Source organism: Amaranthus tricolor, chromosome 2 (genome assembly GCF_026212465.1).
Source record: "Amaranthus tricolor cultivar Red isolate AtriRed21 chromosome 2, ASM2621246v1, whole genome shotgun sequence".
NCBI classification, from domain to species: Eukaryota; Viridiplantae; Streptophyta; class Magnoliopsida; order Caryophyllales; family Amaranthaceae; genus Amaranthus; species Amaranthus tricolor.
Genome location: NC_080048.1, coordinates 16,958,587 through 16,975,851, shown reverse-complemented (window position 1 = coordinate 16,975,851; position 17,265 = coordinate 16,958,587). Strand labels below are relative to the sequence as shown.

Genomic DNA, 17,265 nt, shown 5'->3' with positions numbered 1-17,265 from the left:
CATGAATTTTCTGACTTGGTTGAAGGACATGAGTAAGAATGAAGAGAATGAATGAGAAATGAGAATGAAGATGGTGAGTTGTTACAGTGATTTAAAGGAGGAGTAAATACTACCAACCTAAGACAAGGGCACACAAGTAACTTCACATCTTAATGAAAAAACGTATAACTTTAAGTCATAATGTTTGTTGATTTATATACAACAATACAATATAATAATGTGGAATTTTTTTATGATTTGCTACCAAAGATGTTTCTTAAAAACACGTTGTTATTATATAATATATCACCATCAACTCATTAAAACTAGAAACTTTAACCAACTTTATTATTTTTAATTCAATTATAAGTTTGTATTAAAGTAATAATTCATGGATAAAAAATGTCATACGACATCTTCAATAGAGTAACAATTGATTAAATATGTAACATTTTTAATCAAATAAAGTTCTATATATAAAAAAGTCACGATCATCATAACGAAGATCTAACACTGAAACCTTTCCTCTATCATATCGATGTTTGATATAGTTCCTTTGAGGTGGTCTTTATTATCTGGTATGTCTTTGAAATAGATATAAGTTTGATACTATTGACAGTATTCACAGAACTAATACTCGTAATGACGTCGAATTGAGAATAAGACTTTAAACATTCACTATGAGAGACTTTAAAACTCAATATATGGGTAGATCGAATCAAATAAATGTATAGAATAATTCTATAATATAGAGAAAATAAATTTTATATGTAACCAAAAATGAAAAAAGAAAAAATAAAGAGATTAGGGGCTTGCGAAAACTTCTGGATAGGTATCCTACATCGGAACCGAATTCCTTCTGGTTAAAGAATCTCTTTTTGGTTGCTTTGGAACAATTAGGAGATTCCCTAGAAGAAATATGGGGTTCTGTTTCTGGCGACAACATGCTATTGGGTAGTGGTCCCGCTTATGGGTTCAAATCAATACGTTCTAAGAAAAAATATTTGAATATTAATCTAATCGATATCATCGATCTCATAAGTATCATACCAAATCCCATCAATCGAATCACTTTTTGGAGAAATACGAGACATCTAAGTCATACAAGTAAAGAGATCTATTCATTGATAAGAAAAAGAAAAAGGGTGAACGGTGATTGGATTGATGATAAAAAAGAATCCTGGGTCGCAAGCAGTACCATCAACCATAAGCTTGATAGTGTTGGATAAATGGACCTTTAAAGGTTTGGAACTCCTAGTAATTACCATTAGGATTTTATTTGTTTGCTATTCATCAATTAATTTCATACTAATGCTTCCAACAATTATATTCCATTTATAGGGATGATTTAATACTATTAAATTAAATTTATGCACTTCGACTAAGATTAATGAGTTTTAAATATGATTGTTGGTAACTGCCTATAAATAATAGGTATTACATCTTTTAGGAGACATACAATTTTTATTCTATTCTCGTTTTTTTTATTCGCTTGTGCAAGAATGGTATTTGCACCACACCTTAAGTTGTGAGTGTACATTGTTTTTGGTGCGTGTGTTGACTTGAAAAGTCTCATCTATATACACTTGGGGTAGTCGAGAAATAACTTTTTAATGCAACGACAAGTTCGTGTCACACTAAACCTTTCCTTATCAAACACATGTTAAACACAACTCTAAGCACATTTCTCATATATAAATGCTATACATACACTAGTGGAAAAAAAGCTTATATGCTGCGGTTTTATCCCTATTATATGTTGCGGTTTTGACCCGTAGCACTTGTGATAGTACCATATGACACAATATTATATGCTGAAGAACCGCAGCATATAGTATATATCTTTCTTTTGTTTTTTTCATTTTATATTTATTCGGCAATAAATATTACAAACTATATATATACATAATAATTATTACAATAAATAAAGAGTATATATTACTAACAAAACGCAAATAAATATTTGTGCAACCAAATACTTACAAAGTTGTAAACTTATACTTTTGCAAACGAAATTCATACTTATACTTCTTCATACTTATACACAAAAACAAAATTATACACAACATTCCAAGTCATAAACTAAACTCATACACAAATTCCAAGCTATAAATTTATACTTAGAAAGTTATAAACTTATACTTACAATCGTACACAACCTACTATAATTTGCAATCATATACAACACAATTTCAATACTTTAAAATTCATACTTATACTTCTTCATAACAATATGTCTTACACTTTAAAATTCATACTTGTATATACTCTTTCATACATAAACACAAAATTAAAAAAAACTTATACACAACATTTCAAGTTATACACAACCTTCCAAGTTATAAACTTATACTTTTAAATCCATAGTTATACATAAAAGCAAACTTAGAATTACACAATACTATATTTCTTCTATCACCATATATCCATCAACTTGTCAAATTACCAACATTTCAAGTTATAAATTCCCTTCCAATTATGTTTTTAGAAAAGCTTTGAGGTATCATGCCATTGAAGGTGAATATAACTATTATTACTTGCACAATGGTAGTACTAGGGTGACTATTTATTGCTACAATAGATGTGATTGCATAAAAGAAAAAGCAAGGATAGTTAACTGTGTTTGTGGGAAAGAAAAGAAGTACAACTTTAAGGTTCATGCAACTAAATTAAAGGAAGAAGAGACTTTTCAAATTAAGACATACATTCCTACTCACAGTTGTGGTCACCAACATCACAATAACAAGGTTACTGCATTATACTTAGTTGAGAAGTACTTAGAGGATTGGAGCGAGAATCCTTGTTGGTATGTGAAGGCTTTTCAAAAAAAGGGTAAATAGGGAATTAGATTGTGAGGTAAAATATTCTAAGTGTTATATGGTAAAGAAAATTGCTATGTAGTTAATATCTGGAGATGCTAATGAGGAGTATGGTAGGGTGTGGGATTATGCAGAGGTTATTAGGAATTACAGCGCAAGTAGTATAAGGATTGAGAATCTATCACCACTCTTCCAAAGAATGTATGTGTGTCTACAAGCATGCAAAGAGGGTTTATGGCAGGTTGTAGGCCAATTCTAGGAGTTGATGGAGCTCATTTGGAAGGTCAATTTTCTGCCATTTTGTTGACAACTGTTGGGAAAAATGAAAACATCTTTCTAGTTGCTTACGCTGTTGTTGAGACAGATAATGAGGAGACATGGACATGGTTTTTGCAGCTACTAAATGAGGATTTGAAATCTATCGCATCATCAACTAGTTGGGTTGAAGAAAGGAGAGAGTCTATTACTTTCATCAGTGATAGGCAAAAGGTACAGTGGTAGCATCTATTCAATCTTGTTAAATTACTTATAAATGGGGTGCCATTTGATCAATTATAACAATTAGTGCGATAAGTCGTATCAACTATTACCACATACATATGAAATTATAACGATCAGTGTGATAAGTCGTATCAACTATTACCACATCTCCGTATATCTTGTAGTCTTCCCTCATCATATTGTCACTCCAAAATAATGCTATAAGTTGTCCTTGTTCATTTAACTTTATACGATAGTAAAATTCAGAATTCTTTTCCGACTCTACTATTAACTTGTATATAATTGTTTGAGCATTACCTCCTTCTATTGCCTTCATCCTTAATTTGCTAAAAAATTTTGAAAAATTTGATACCAAATATTTATTATTATAAAACTAAGGGGTTGTTTGGTACTAGAAATGGAAAGGTAATGGAAAGGGAATGTGTTACGAGGAGTAAAGATATTCTTTAAGTGTTATCGTTAATTGTTGTTTGGTAAAAAAAATGTAAGGTAATGAAAAAAAAAATGAAGGCAAATGCATCATCCGTCATTTTCTCAATACCATATTTTCCTCAACCTCCACCAATCCCAAACCCACATAAGCCAATAATGCTATATCCACACCACCATAAATCAATTCAATTAGCTCTTTTTTTTTCTTTTTTTTTTCTAAAATTTCATTTAAAGTTGCAACATGTTCAAATAAATCAATCATCAACTCTTTAATTGCCTTAATTTTAATTGTTCCTATTTTGATTGTAATTTTCACAGAAGAACATAAATAAAAAAAATTAATCGAATGCCTCGCTCTTTCATAAGTTTAAAGTAAAATCAAGTTGATCGGCCACAGCATTTCATACAACAAATCCATGATGAAATAACCACGAAATCAGAATGCAAGGGATGATTGCACTGTCATAACTCAGAGTTCAAAAATGTTAGTGGTGGTTGAGGGCTGGTAACAAAGTAACGGTAATGATTACCTCTACTTAACGGATACCGTTACCTTTTTGACTAAACAAACACAATGTAATGAATTATGTTTTTTGAATCCGTTTCCTACCCTAATTTTTGACATACCAAACACCCCCTAAATGTATATTACTACAACACCAAATCTATCTATACAATATACTAATAAAGAAACGATTATGACATATGTCAACTTTACAATAAAAAATTTTCCCACTCTTTTCATTTTCTTATTAGGAAAATATATTTTGACATATCATTTAATATCTTTCTGATTAGATATGTTTAATTGATTAGTTACAAAAGATTTAAAACTTTACCTTATTTACTAATTTTTGATCATATACAATCATCAAAAATATGTAATTTCTTTTAATTACAATGGATAATTATCTAATAACATATCAATTATTTATGTAAATTATTAATGTGACACCCCGAGATTTTAATGACGTAATTCTTTAGTATTTCAATAACTTTTAAAAATTTGACAATTATATTTAATTATTTTTGAATTAGTTTTAATAAATTTCTTTCATATGCGAATTTAAGCATTAACATACTTATATTAAAAATAAATTTGGGATTACTAAAAATAAAGAGGTTCGAACCGAAATCATTCTATTTATTAAAACTTGTGAGCACACATAAGTGAGTTTTCTTAGTTGGGCACTTCAAGAAATTAATCTAGAAATAAATAAATTAATTAAATAATAAATAAATAAATAAATAAATAAAATTAAAAGAGGTGTTAGGGTTTTAAATAGTAAACATCCATTACTCCCTCAAGACACGCCTCCCTTCCCCTTTCCTTCTTCCTCTTTCTTTCTTCTCCTTTCTTTCCTCTGTGCACTACCCTGGCCTGCTGCGCCATTACCGACCACCCAAGCAAATGAAGCCTGCCACCGCACCCAGTTGTTGCTGCTGCGTTCTGTCTCCAGTATACCGCGCCCTTCCCATGTCACCATTGTCTTTTAACCCCTTTTAATTCACCTTGTAAGTCGTTTTTCTGCACTCCCCGTACAAATTATGGTCTCTAATTATAAAGTTTTGTTCAATTCATGTTTGTCTTTGTTAAATTATTTTATACTTGTTGTATCTTGTTAAAATTGTTATGGGTGAATTAAATAAATGGTGAATTGAGCATAGATGAGTTAGGATTTGCATTAAGGGTGAAGATGATGGTAGTTGTGCTACTTTCGTGTTGTCATGCATTTTTTTTTTAATTATCTTATATTATAAAATGATGATGGTTATTGTTTATATTATCAAGTATTAATGCTAGTTAATTGTGGTATGGTCGTAACTATTAGAGTTGATTTTTATCATTGTGGAAGTAGAAAGAAACTATTGTTGTTATTATTGTTGCTAATTATTAGAGGAAGTGTTTCTTTTAATGTCATATGTCATTGTGAGTAAATTTGTGTGTTGTAGTAAGTTATACCACAACTTGAAGTTATCACTAACATCAACATTATTTTAAGTTATTAGTAATAATGTTGTTGTACAAGTGTTATTAATTGATGACATGACATGGTGATATGGTTTCATTACTCGAGTCCCATAGGTTTGAAGAAATGTTTATAAAATACACTTTGTTGTTGTGAACGCTTATTTAATCGTTGGTTTAGTGAATGTGAAAGTCTATTTGGGTTATTGAGTTAATTTCTTAACTTATGATTAAGTATAAATTGAGTATGTGAATTGGTTTAGTATGCATTAGAATAAGTGGAAGTTACTTGGAATGGGTGAATAATAGCTTGTTCTAGCCTATAGATGCTCTTAAGTGGAGACAAATAGACTTATTAGTTCTATTCCTAACTATATAGGTGCCCATTTCATTAGAGTAAGGTAGAACTTTAATTGGGTGATTTTTGGGACTTTTTGATCGAGCAGTGACGCTTAAAAGTACGTACAAGCAGTAATTAATTATCATATTCATCGTTTCAAGGTATTATCAATATTTCATGATTACATGCATTATATTAGAATTGTAGAGCGCCAAAAAGTAAACTATGCTCTCGAATAGTCATAATAGTGATATAGACAAGTAGAATGAAAACATAGGAGACTATGAGAATAGATTTCTAAATAGTAGAGAACGTACCATGGTTGTGTGTGGTATCAAAGGGATTTCCTACTTTTTGAGCCTTGATTTTATTTACGAAAAGTAAAGTATTATTTTATAATTTTATGCTACGAAAAGTAAAGTTTTAATATTATATTTACGGTTTTATTAAAACGTTACGTTTCAATTTCGTTTCCTTAAACTAACTTTACTACTTATCATTTTAACCTTACAACTTTGATTTAATTATTTCATACATAAAAATTAACTATATTTTTCTTATTAACCTTAGCCATGAGATCACTTGCACCCCCATCATCAAATCCTTTTACCTTTCTTTCTTATATCTTCACTTCATTAACATCTTACTAACTTTATACCCTTTTTTTTAGTTGAAGTACCAAATGAAGATGGAGCTTGATCTTATCACTTCTTAAGCCAATAATCATTAACTTTTGAAAAGTCAAGTATTATCTTTTGGAGTTTGGATATCATTTTCTTTTGGATAATTGAAGATCTACTTCTTTGAAGCTTGGAGCCTTGAAGACTTTCTCTTTTGGAGCTTATTTCTTTAAGTTCTTATTTTCCTATTATTATTCTCTTACTTAGTTTAGCACCACCTTTGGAGGAAAATGGTAACATTTTCTTAACTCTCTCTCTTTATGTGATATTTATTTTTGGTTACTCGATAATATAAAAGCATGATAAACATGCTTTTATTTTAATCATTTAATCTTTACATGGTAATATTAAAGTCATATCCAGTTTAGTAATATTTTCGTCAAAACAATAATACTTTTGGGACACTCGAAAAAAAAGTCATATATATGAAAATTTTAGATTAATATGATAATATGGATATATATGAATTTTACTAGTTAAATAAACTTATGTATGTAAAATGATTCCCTATCATCTTGGTGTTTTGATAATTTTTTTATTTTGGACTCAAGTAATTATAAAGAATTATTAATCGGTTTATTGTTAAAATAGTCAAACAAATTTGTTAAAATGCTTAGCGTTGTTTTTCTTGAAAACTCATTTCATTTTGATTTTGGACCCTTAATAACTTGTCGGATTATGTTTTTTATAGTTATGATAGATCTGTTTTACTATTTTATTGGTTATTTGATAAAATACGTTATTAAGTACTTAGAAATATTACCCTTGACTTTTATGATTATTTATGACATAATAATAACTTAGTTTAGCCTTATGAATCTTAGTATAGCTACGAAAATTTGTTATTTAATTAATATTAATTGATTAGATACTAGTAATTTTTTTTTATTAAGAGGGTAGAATTGTCAAAATTTTGACTAGTGGAAGTTTGACTTATAAGAATGTAAACTATATTGGTTTAGAGTCTTGTTTGATATTGCATGATATTGATTGTATGACTCTGATAGTAAGGTAAAGTCGAACCATGGATCGGCATGTAAAATCCAGGCGTTCGTATTAACCGGCATGTAAAATGCGGTGTCAGACAGGGGGTCCGAGAAAAACCCATCATGTGAAGTCTCGAGCATAATAGTATTTAGAGGAGTGACGAATCCCACCACAGTTAGGGTTTAAGACTACGGTCCTCACCTAACCAGACCCTTATATATATATATCAGTTGTCATTATTGTTGTGATCTTGTGATGTGCTATGATGGTAAAGTTATGAGACTTAATTGAACTTGATTAAATAAGTATTAAGGTTATCAAGTATTTAGTAGTAGTAATGAACTTCTGCAAGTATTGAGAATGTAACTTAATGGCTTAGTAAAGGTCATTAATATAACTTCTATATTGTGCTTGATGATTATTTTGTAAGCATGATTTAACTATCGCATCATAAGCTTGTTGAGAAAATTGTACTCAACTTTATCGCTGACCGATTTAATCGGCTGCCATTTGTATTATGGATAAAAATTTAGCTCAGGTTTCGATCCAGGCTGCAACTTTAATTATTCTATCGAGGACTTAGCTGCATTGATTTTACTTGATGACTATTTTGTACTTATGTTTTTTTTTTATCGTATTTAAGCAAACCTTATGTTATATTTTTGGGGTTGTATAATTCTTTCGTATAGAGTCATGTGACTCCTTGTATGATCTATAGTTCAGCTGCGTAGTTTTGAATGTATGGCAGGGAGAATACTCCTTTAGTATCCGTTAAACCAATGCGTTAACACTAGAGCCACGATCCTCGTTGGAGTTGATGATTTGAGGAGCCGACGATGATTCATTCCGTCGTGATATATTTTTGAAATGCATTAAAGCCTCAGATTAGTTTAGTTATGTTATTCATTTATATATCCTTGTCACATCCTCAGTTTTTAACCGAGATGCTGCTGAAATTTTCACACACTCACCTTTCTAATTAATTTTTAACGTTTATTTAGATTCTTTTCCCTTTCTTTTTATGTAACGCTCGAATTTCCTCCCTTCCATTTAGGGGTGTTACAATTAATTTTCATTAAAATAAATTTGTAATCTATACAATATACTAATAAAGATGGATACATGTCGACTTTAAAATAAAAATTTTTCCACTCTTTTCATTTTCTTAGTAAGAGTCATGCCGAAGGTCAAGAGTTAAGTTCGAATTATGAATTTGGAACTTCGAAGTTGGTGAAAGGAGTTTTAAAGGATACTAAAGTTAATTTGGGAAATTTTTTGTTTGAATCTTGATTGGTGGATTTTTATGTGAAATATTGTGTGATTGTTTACATGTCATGTATAAAAATAAAAAAAGTTGTTTTTAAAAGATCTCAAAATTTCAACTTGAAATATATATATACTCGAGTCAATTATTCTTGAAATTGTATTTTTACCAAAGATATTATATATACTCGGATAACTGGCAAAAGGAGTTGACGACCAAACTTATCGAGAATTGCGATGAAGTTGTGCAAGAATGATTCGATGCAAAGAGTTTAAAAGAAACATTTTGGGAATATTGAAAGTTATGCGTTAATTGTGTGTTAAGATTGAAAATCTATAATGGAGTAAAGAATGTAGAAAATATATTTGTGACATGTTCAATTATGGGATGAGAAATTATAATTAAAGGAAAGTTTCGAAAGGAAACAAAGGTTAATGCAATTAATAGTAACTTAAAGTTATGTTGTAGAAAGTTTGATTGAATGACCTATACGTGTTGAGGATAATGTAAAATTATGATTGAGAAAGCTTTCAACGGTTCTTAATGAATGAATGATAACTTTGGGACTCTATAAAGGTTTTATTGATGGTAAAATGTGAATTAAGAAAAAAAAAGGATCAATTGAAAGTTTAAGTAATACTTAAATTGTGAGAGGTTTGACTTTGTAAGTGAGGAAATGTTTGGTTATTAAAGGTTAAAAAAAAAATTGGGATTGTATGAAACTATTAATGGTAAAACATGAGTATAATAGAATAATGGTTTAGAAAAAAATACGAATTTGAATGTCTAAAGGTTATTGAAGTTATTTCGGATGAATTTGTTATGAAATTTGAAGCTTTAAGCGTTAAATGAAGATTAGGGTTATAAATGTTATAATTTGAAGTAAGTTGACAATGATCGAGTTATGAGTTATTAAAAGTTGATGGAAAAAGTTTGTGGATATCTTTAATGAATATGAGATTCAATAAATGACTTAAGGTATTCATCTCAAAGTATCTCGGGAGTTATAAGAGATTTTAATTAAAAATTTAATTGTAATTGGGAAACAACAAGTAAGTTGATGATTTAATATCTCAAACTAAGGATATAAAGAGGTTGAAATGACCAAATATGTAATTAAAGGTATAAAAGATTTTGAAGTAAGGTAGTTGATTTAAAGTACATGTGAACGTTCACATAGTAAATCGAGGTTGAAGTTTCAAATTTAAAGGTTTGAAGTAATTCAATTGAGGTTAATTGTGTTACCAATATGTAATTCATCTTATATGATTGAAAATTTATAGATATAGTATGTCTTGAATCAAAGTTGGAGAGTAGCTAAAGTTTATTTGGTGCTCATTTCTCGAAATTTGAGTGACATGTTATGACTAAGGATGATCAGAAGTGTACGTATAATTTCGAGGACGAAATTATTTTAAGTTGGGGAGAATGAAATAGACTACATTTAATAAAGTTTAATTATAAGTTTATTAAGCTGATTGGGGTTATTAAGTAAGTTAATTCGAGTAATAATATTATTACTTTGATAATATTGACTCAAGTATTTGATTTGTTAACATTTACAAGAAAGAGGTATGTTTTATTTAATGTATAAAATTTGTATAAAGAATACTTTGATAAAAGTGTATTTGATTATATTTTATTTATTGATTACTATCTTATCTTTATAAAAATAAATTTAAATAAAGTATTGAAAAATAAATTCCTAAAGCTAAAAATGAACCCATTCTTACCTCAATCAAACTGACATACCTCTTCCCTCACATTGAAAACCCACGGTTTTCCCTTCCTTCTTTCCTCTTTCTCTCTCTTTTCCCTTCTTCCCCTGTGCGCCGCCCTGGCCTGCTGCTGCCACTAACCGACGCCGACCAACCGCACACGCATCCACCGCTGCTGCATCACTGTCTCCACGGCTGTCCCCACCTGTTGCCGTGAGTGCTGCCCCACCAGCAGCTGCGTCACAAGCTGTATGGAAGCCATTGTTGGGCTGCGTGGCTCCCCCACCACCACAACAACCACCTACAATCTTACCTTAAGTTGTTGAGGTAACTCACAAACTATTCTATTTAAGTATTAATTGAATGTTTTAAAGTAGTTTGGTATTTGTGGATTCCATTTGGGTGTTTGATTCAAATTTAGGTATCAACTTGAATTTAAGATGAGTATATGAATACAATTAGTAATTGAGTTGTTTTTAGTGTTGATTAGAATTGGTTATTTGGGTTTTTTGGTTTCTAGTATAAAATTTAGTATTTGGATATGGAAATTTCAGCTCAAAAACTGAGCATTCTGTTTTGGCCATTTTTGGGTCAGTTGTGATTGTTTCTAGGTTCTGGTGTCTTCTTAGAATTTGTAGAGCTCCGAGTCGTGGTCGCATGGCCACTTGAATCGTCTCAAAATGAGTTCGTATGAGAGAGTTATGTCTGTTTTAGTAATAATATGTCCTGAAATACTAATACGGGATTTATAAAGTGGAACTAGAAGCTATGAAATAAATTGGGTAATTAATTCAAGTGTTGATGTTGGATTCATTTGGGTTCTCTTTGTGTTTTAATTCATGTGGTAGTATTTCATTAGTGGTTGCGATTTAGAGTTTTGTGTCATCTTCAAACTTTAAGAGCAAAGTTCATTTAGAGTTCTTAAAAATCAGATTTTGTCCTCACTGTTGTTGGCTGATTTACAGCCTCTTCTAGCCATTTCTGGGTTCTGTTTTCTGCATATGATTTGTAGAGCTTCAAGTCGTGGTCGCGTGGGCACTTGAATCGCCCCAAAATGAGTTCGTATGGGAGAGTTACACCCAAAATACTAACAGGGTGTGCTGAAAATCCGAAAATAGCATTTTGGATTTGCTTGTTCATAATTAATGTTGGGGTTCAAATTGAGTACTCCAAGTGTTTAGGGTTATTATTTATCATCAAATTGAGTTTTATTGATTGATATTATTGAGTTATGGGTTCTTATTTGATTAGTATGGGTAATTGGTTCTAGTATCAAATTTGGGAACATAAGTATCGATTGGGTATTTAATTAGTTGGTATTAGGTGGATATGATATAAGTTGGGTATTTGGGATTTAAAATTGGTTAAACTATTGATATTAACTCAAGTTTTTACATGTTGATGGTTGATGATAAATTGATTGGTATTGAAATTATTGATTGTTATTCATGGCATAGAAGGGTAACCTACGAGCAAACTACTATCTTTTTAATTTAATTCAAGTATTTCAAAGTTCAAGTTATGTTTTATAAGTTGTGGTATTACTACTATTGATATTTGAGCAAAATCGTATAATTTTCGGTGTTTGAAACTGTGGATTTTGACTTTGTTTGACGTTGCTCCTAGTCCTTGATTAAATTATGTTTTGAATGTTCATATGTTTTTATATATGAGCTTTTAAATATTTTATTTATTTAAAGAGATTACAAAAGCATGTTTTGTATGTTACTAACTTATAAAATACGAGTCTTGAAATATTGTATTATGAAAATGAGGTATGATTGTTGATTTCAAAGAAAATCAATTGAATTATTGTTTTGTTATATATTGAAATGTTCGACATCGAAAAATGTCCGTTTTTGGGAATTGGCAACGAATATTTATATCCAGATTATTGTTAAATCCTATAGCTTGATAATAGGTAATGGTTATTCGGATCGGTCTCGAGCCCCCGATCCCGTTTCGTTCTTGTAAGAACCGTATTTTCGGTGATGACGATCACCCGTGTTCTCAGGATTTAGATCAAGCCTACTTCTTGACGGTCCATATATTCCCACGTTTTAAAGTGCTGTTAAATTATTGATTTAATATGAGTTTTGAATAAATACGTTTGGTACATAAAGTTTTGTTTGTTTCGCAAATGATATCATATTTGTCATTTGCCGTATTGTTTCGCTATTAACTTGTAAAGTTATAGCCGTGTTTTGATTCGTTATGAACTAAAGGTTCATAGCCGTATTTATGTCGATACCAAACAATCTTTTAAAAGAGTTTTGATTTACGCTATTAACTTGTAAGGTTATAGCCGTGTTTTGATTCGTTATGAACTAAAGGTTCATAGCCGTATTTATATCGATACCAAACGGTCTTTTAAAAGAGTTTTGATTTGGATAAAATAATGTTTATAAATGGTTAACAATTGAACAAGGAATTCGATTGGAGATGTTTGTTAATGATTTGTATACAAATGTAGTAGTTTGTTGGATTACTCAACAATGTAATTGTTGACAGTTTTTTTTATAGGGCCTATCTCTTACAAGGGATAGATCCACTTTCAGGTTGCCATCATTAGTGCGGATGGATGTGCGGCTCATTTATGTGTCATGTGTTGCGATAGCGAGGACATTGTTTCCGGAAGGTTAACTTATAATGATATTTTGACAAATCATGTTTTTTAAAAAATAGATATTTTATAATGTATTAACTTAGGTTATAACTGAGTTGTAAGTAATTGTATTACAGTTATGTAATGTTTTTAAATACTCTGATATTGGTTGCTGTGGCTATCGAGCCACAGGTAGGATTCAGCCCAGACTTCTATAAGTCTTCCGCTGTGCTTTGTAGACTATATTATTATATTGTTTACGCTGGTTTTGGCTGTTTCATTATAACACCAAATATACAAAATCAACAATGTAACATGATTTTTCTATATTACCTATTGACATTATAATTGATATGATTAATGTATGTGTCCCAACAAAGTCGTCACATCCTGCATCTTCAAACCAAAATCTATAAACAATAGTTGGTCTAATGTGTGCTTCTTCATATGATTAATTGTATCGATCTTCTCTATGATTGATACATGCCTTTCAGATCGATGTAGGTGCTGCCATTCAACCCTTGTTAACTCATGTGTATGCAAGATTATATGCTATTTAATATAATATACTCCACCCTCATTGTCTAACTTTATTCTTATCCTTGCCTTTCAATGAGATCTCGTTGTTGGTATAAGTTTTTTTTTTTTTTTTTTTTGGCTTGTTAGAATATTCTTGTTGTTGGCTCGAAGGATTTATATGATGTATCTTTCTTTCACACGAAATACTAATTACTTCTCCACTCTATTTTTGGTTGTTCTTTGAAACTATTTTTTTTATACTAAAACATGTTACTCTTGTATGTATTTTTTTATACTAAAACATGTTACTCTTGTATGTGAAAGGTATAATTATTTAAAGTCTTGTATATTTTGAGCTGTAATTCTTTCAAGCGAACCAAGATATTGACTTATATAACGTCGTTATGCATTTTGTTGCACTAGACATCGTATCAATACTCGACAGTTGGTCATTTTGATCCCCTGTATTATAACATATTTTAGTTAGGTTTTTACAAATTTTAATATTTGGTTTTATAACATACCTATTATAAAGTTATATTACTGACTGTTAAGATTATTTATAATGCCGAATTCGTGTGTATATATATAAAGTAAAGAAAGATTTTTTGTTTAGTTAACATATATACAAAAAAGGACATTATGTTATAAATTAAAATCATTCTTCAAATTTATGCCATATTATCTTTTCCGTGTAACATAGTGAATTTTACAATTATGTGTTGTTGGCTTAATCGTGTCCTTAGATTTTTTTTATCTTATTGAAATCAAGAGTGTAGAAATACAGCTCAAAACATACAAGACCTTGAACAATTATACCTTTCACAAGCAAAAGTAATCTTTTAGTATAAAAAAATAGACTCAAAAAACAATTAAATAAAGAGTCATAGAAAAATACTTAGTATGTTATGTGAAGGGCACACACATCATATAGATCCTTCGAGCCAACAACAAACACATTATAACAAGCCATAAAAAGATGAAACTTATACCAACAACGAGATGTGACTGTAAGACAAAGATAAAAATAATGTTAGACAATGAGACTGGACTATATTGTATACACATGAGTTAACAAGGGTTGAATGGCAGCACCTACATCGATCTAAAAGGCATGTATGAATCATATAGACAATGGATACAATTAATTTATTTGAAGAAGCAAACATTAGACCAACTATTTGCTTATAGATTTTGGTCTCAAGATGCAGGAGGTGATGAGTTTGTTGGTACATAAATTATCGGATCATATCAATTATAACGTCAATAAGTAATATATAAAAATCATGTTGTCTTGTTGAACTGTTGATTTTGTATTTTGTATATTTGGTGTTAAAATAAAATACATTTGATATTGTAATAATAATCATTTGGTATTATAATTTTTAAGATTTGATTTTTAATATTGTATATTGTGTTGTAATAATATATATTTAGTGTTATAATATTTGGTATTATATTTTCTAATATATGATTTTGTAATATTGTATATATTTAGTGTTATAATAATATGCATTTGGTTTTTCATTAATAAACATTAGGTAATAAATTTTTCAAAATTTTTTGGCAGATTAAAAATGAAGCCAATAAAAGGGGGTGAGACTCAAACAGTGATATACAACTTAATAGAAAAGTCGAACAAGGATCCTGATTTTTACTATCGCATAAAGTTAAATGAACAAGGACAACTTATAGCATTATTTGGAGTGAGAGTATGATGAGGGAAGACTACAAGATATACGGAGATATGGTAATATTTGATACAACTTATCGCACTAATCGTTATAATTTCATATGTGGTCCAATACTAGGGATAAATAATTTTTCGAGCACTATTATGTTTGGATGTGCATTTATTGCTAGAAAGTCGACTCATTTGAATTGGTTCTTGGAGAATTTAAGAACGTTATGAATTATGCAACATAACAATTAATTAAGACTTTACAATGTCAAAGGCAATTAAAAAGGCAACATAACATAATAGTTGGCCTTATATTATCTTAGAATTGTTGTTATATTAAAATACAGCTGGAGTGAAACAATATTTCATTTGGTTTTCTGCTATATTACAACTGGTCATATATTATATTAACATTGTTATTGAAATATTATTACAGTTGCTATTATTCTATTTTACATTTGGTGTTATCTTATATTATATTTGGATTTATATTATATTACAGTTGATATGCTACTCAATCACATTTGGTGATTTATTATATTATAATTAGTGTTATAATAATATAAAATTTGCATTATATTATGTTATTGTTTGTGTTCAACTATAATATACCTATACTTTATCACGTAGATATTTCCAGATGCAAAGCATAGGTTATGCTTGTGGCACTTGTTAAAAAATGCAGTAGCACGATTTGTTTCATTAAAGTCAAATGCTAGATTCAAGGATGCATTTCGTAGGTGTTTGATTGGGATGCAATAGTGAAGATAAATTCACTCAATGTTGGGATAATATGAAAACAGCATAACCTGAAAAAGAAAAGATTTCTACAAATGGTTTGATCGACTGTACAAGATATCACACAAGTGGTGTACAGGATTAAGTAAAAATTTATTTTCAGCCAGAATTCTAACTTCTCAATGGAGTGAATCAACAAAAAGTGCTATTGGATTTGAGGAAAAAGAAAAAACCACAAGTTTAACACAATAAAGATGGAGAAAAAGGAAGATTGAATCAAAATTCTACTATTCACGAACAATAGCATATTCGTCGATGAATTGTTGAATTGCTAAAACACGCAATTGAAGGTAACACTTCAACTTTATTTTGAGATTTTAATTAGGAGTTCAAGACATGCAATTGAAAGTTACACTTCAACTTTATTTCGAGATTTTAAATAGGAGTTCAAGACAGCTATATCATGTTATGTGTGAGAAGTGACGCAAGACAATGTATTCAAAAGTGTAAGATTGTAACATATTGACTCAAAGGTGTTACTATCTTATTTTGATGTTGGTATTTTATTACATTATACATGATATCATACTACAATATATGTAGAGTTAATATACATTATATTTGGTAACATAATACAATTGTTTTGGAATCATACTACATTTTATTTGGTATTATAATACATTAAATTTCTTATTATGACATTATATAATACAAAAAAAATTTTGAGTTATAATATGTCCCAATTAACTACTTATATCTTGTAGGGTATGAATAGACGACAACGCATAATGCGCATAAACTGTTACCATAGACCAATCAAACAAAATTTAAATAACCCAAACTCTTTATTCACCCTATCTCTAGAGTGTATTCAACCTCCTATTAACCTTCAAAAATGACTCTCGTATCAAAGACAACGACAAGCATCAGAGGTCATTGTCATTACAATGGTGGCACGACATGGTACGTAAAATTTACAATTTGGTTTTGAAAGCAAAGCACGATAAAAATGCTCGGAAGGTTGTTGAGAATA

The 17,265-nt window shown here is 29.8% G+C and overlaps 1 long non-coding RNA gene across 2 annotated transcripts; it reads left to right on the top strand.

Moving 5' to 3' along the window:
- The first annotated feature begins 5,022 nt into the window (after positions 1–5,022).
- LOC130805864 (uncharacterized) lies at positions 5,023–15,069 on the top strand. Of its 2 annotated transcripts, XR_009040230.1 has the most exons (4): positions 5,031–5,246; positions 6,711–6,953; positions 8,456–11,016; positions 13,213–15,069. It is a non-coding gene; the product is annotated as an uncharacterized LOC130805864 (long non-coding RNA). The 2 variants fall into 2 exon arrangements; XR_009040229.1 differs by lacking the exon at positions 8,456–11,016 and having other exon boundaries at positions 5,023–5,246.
- Positions 15,070–17,265: the final 2,196 nt, after the last annotated feature.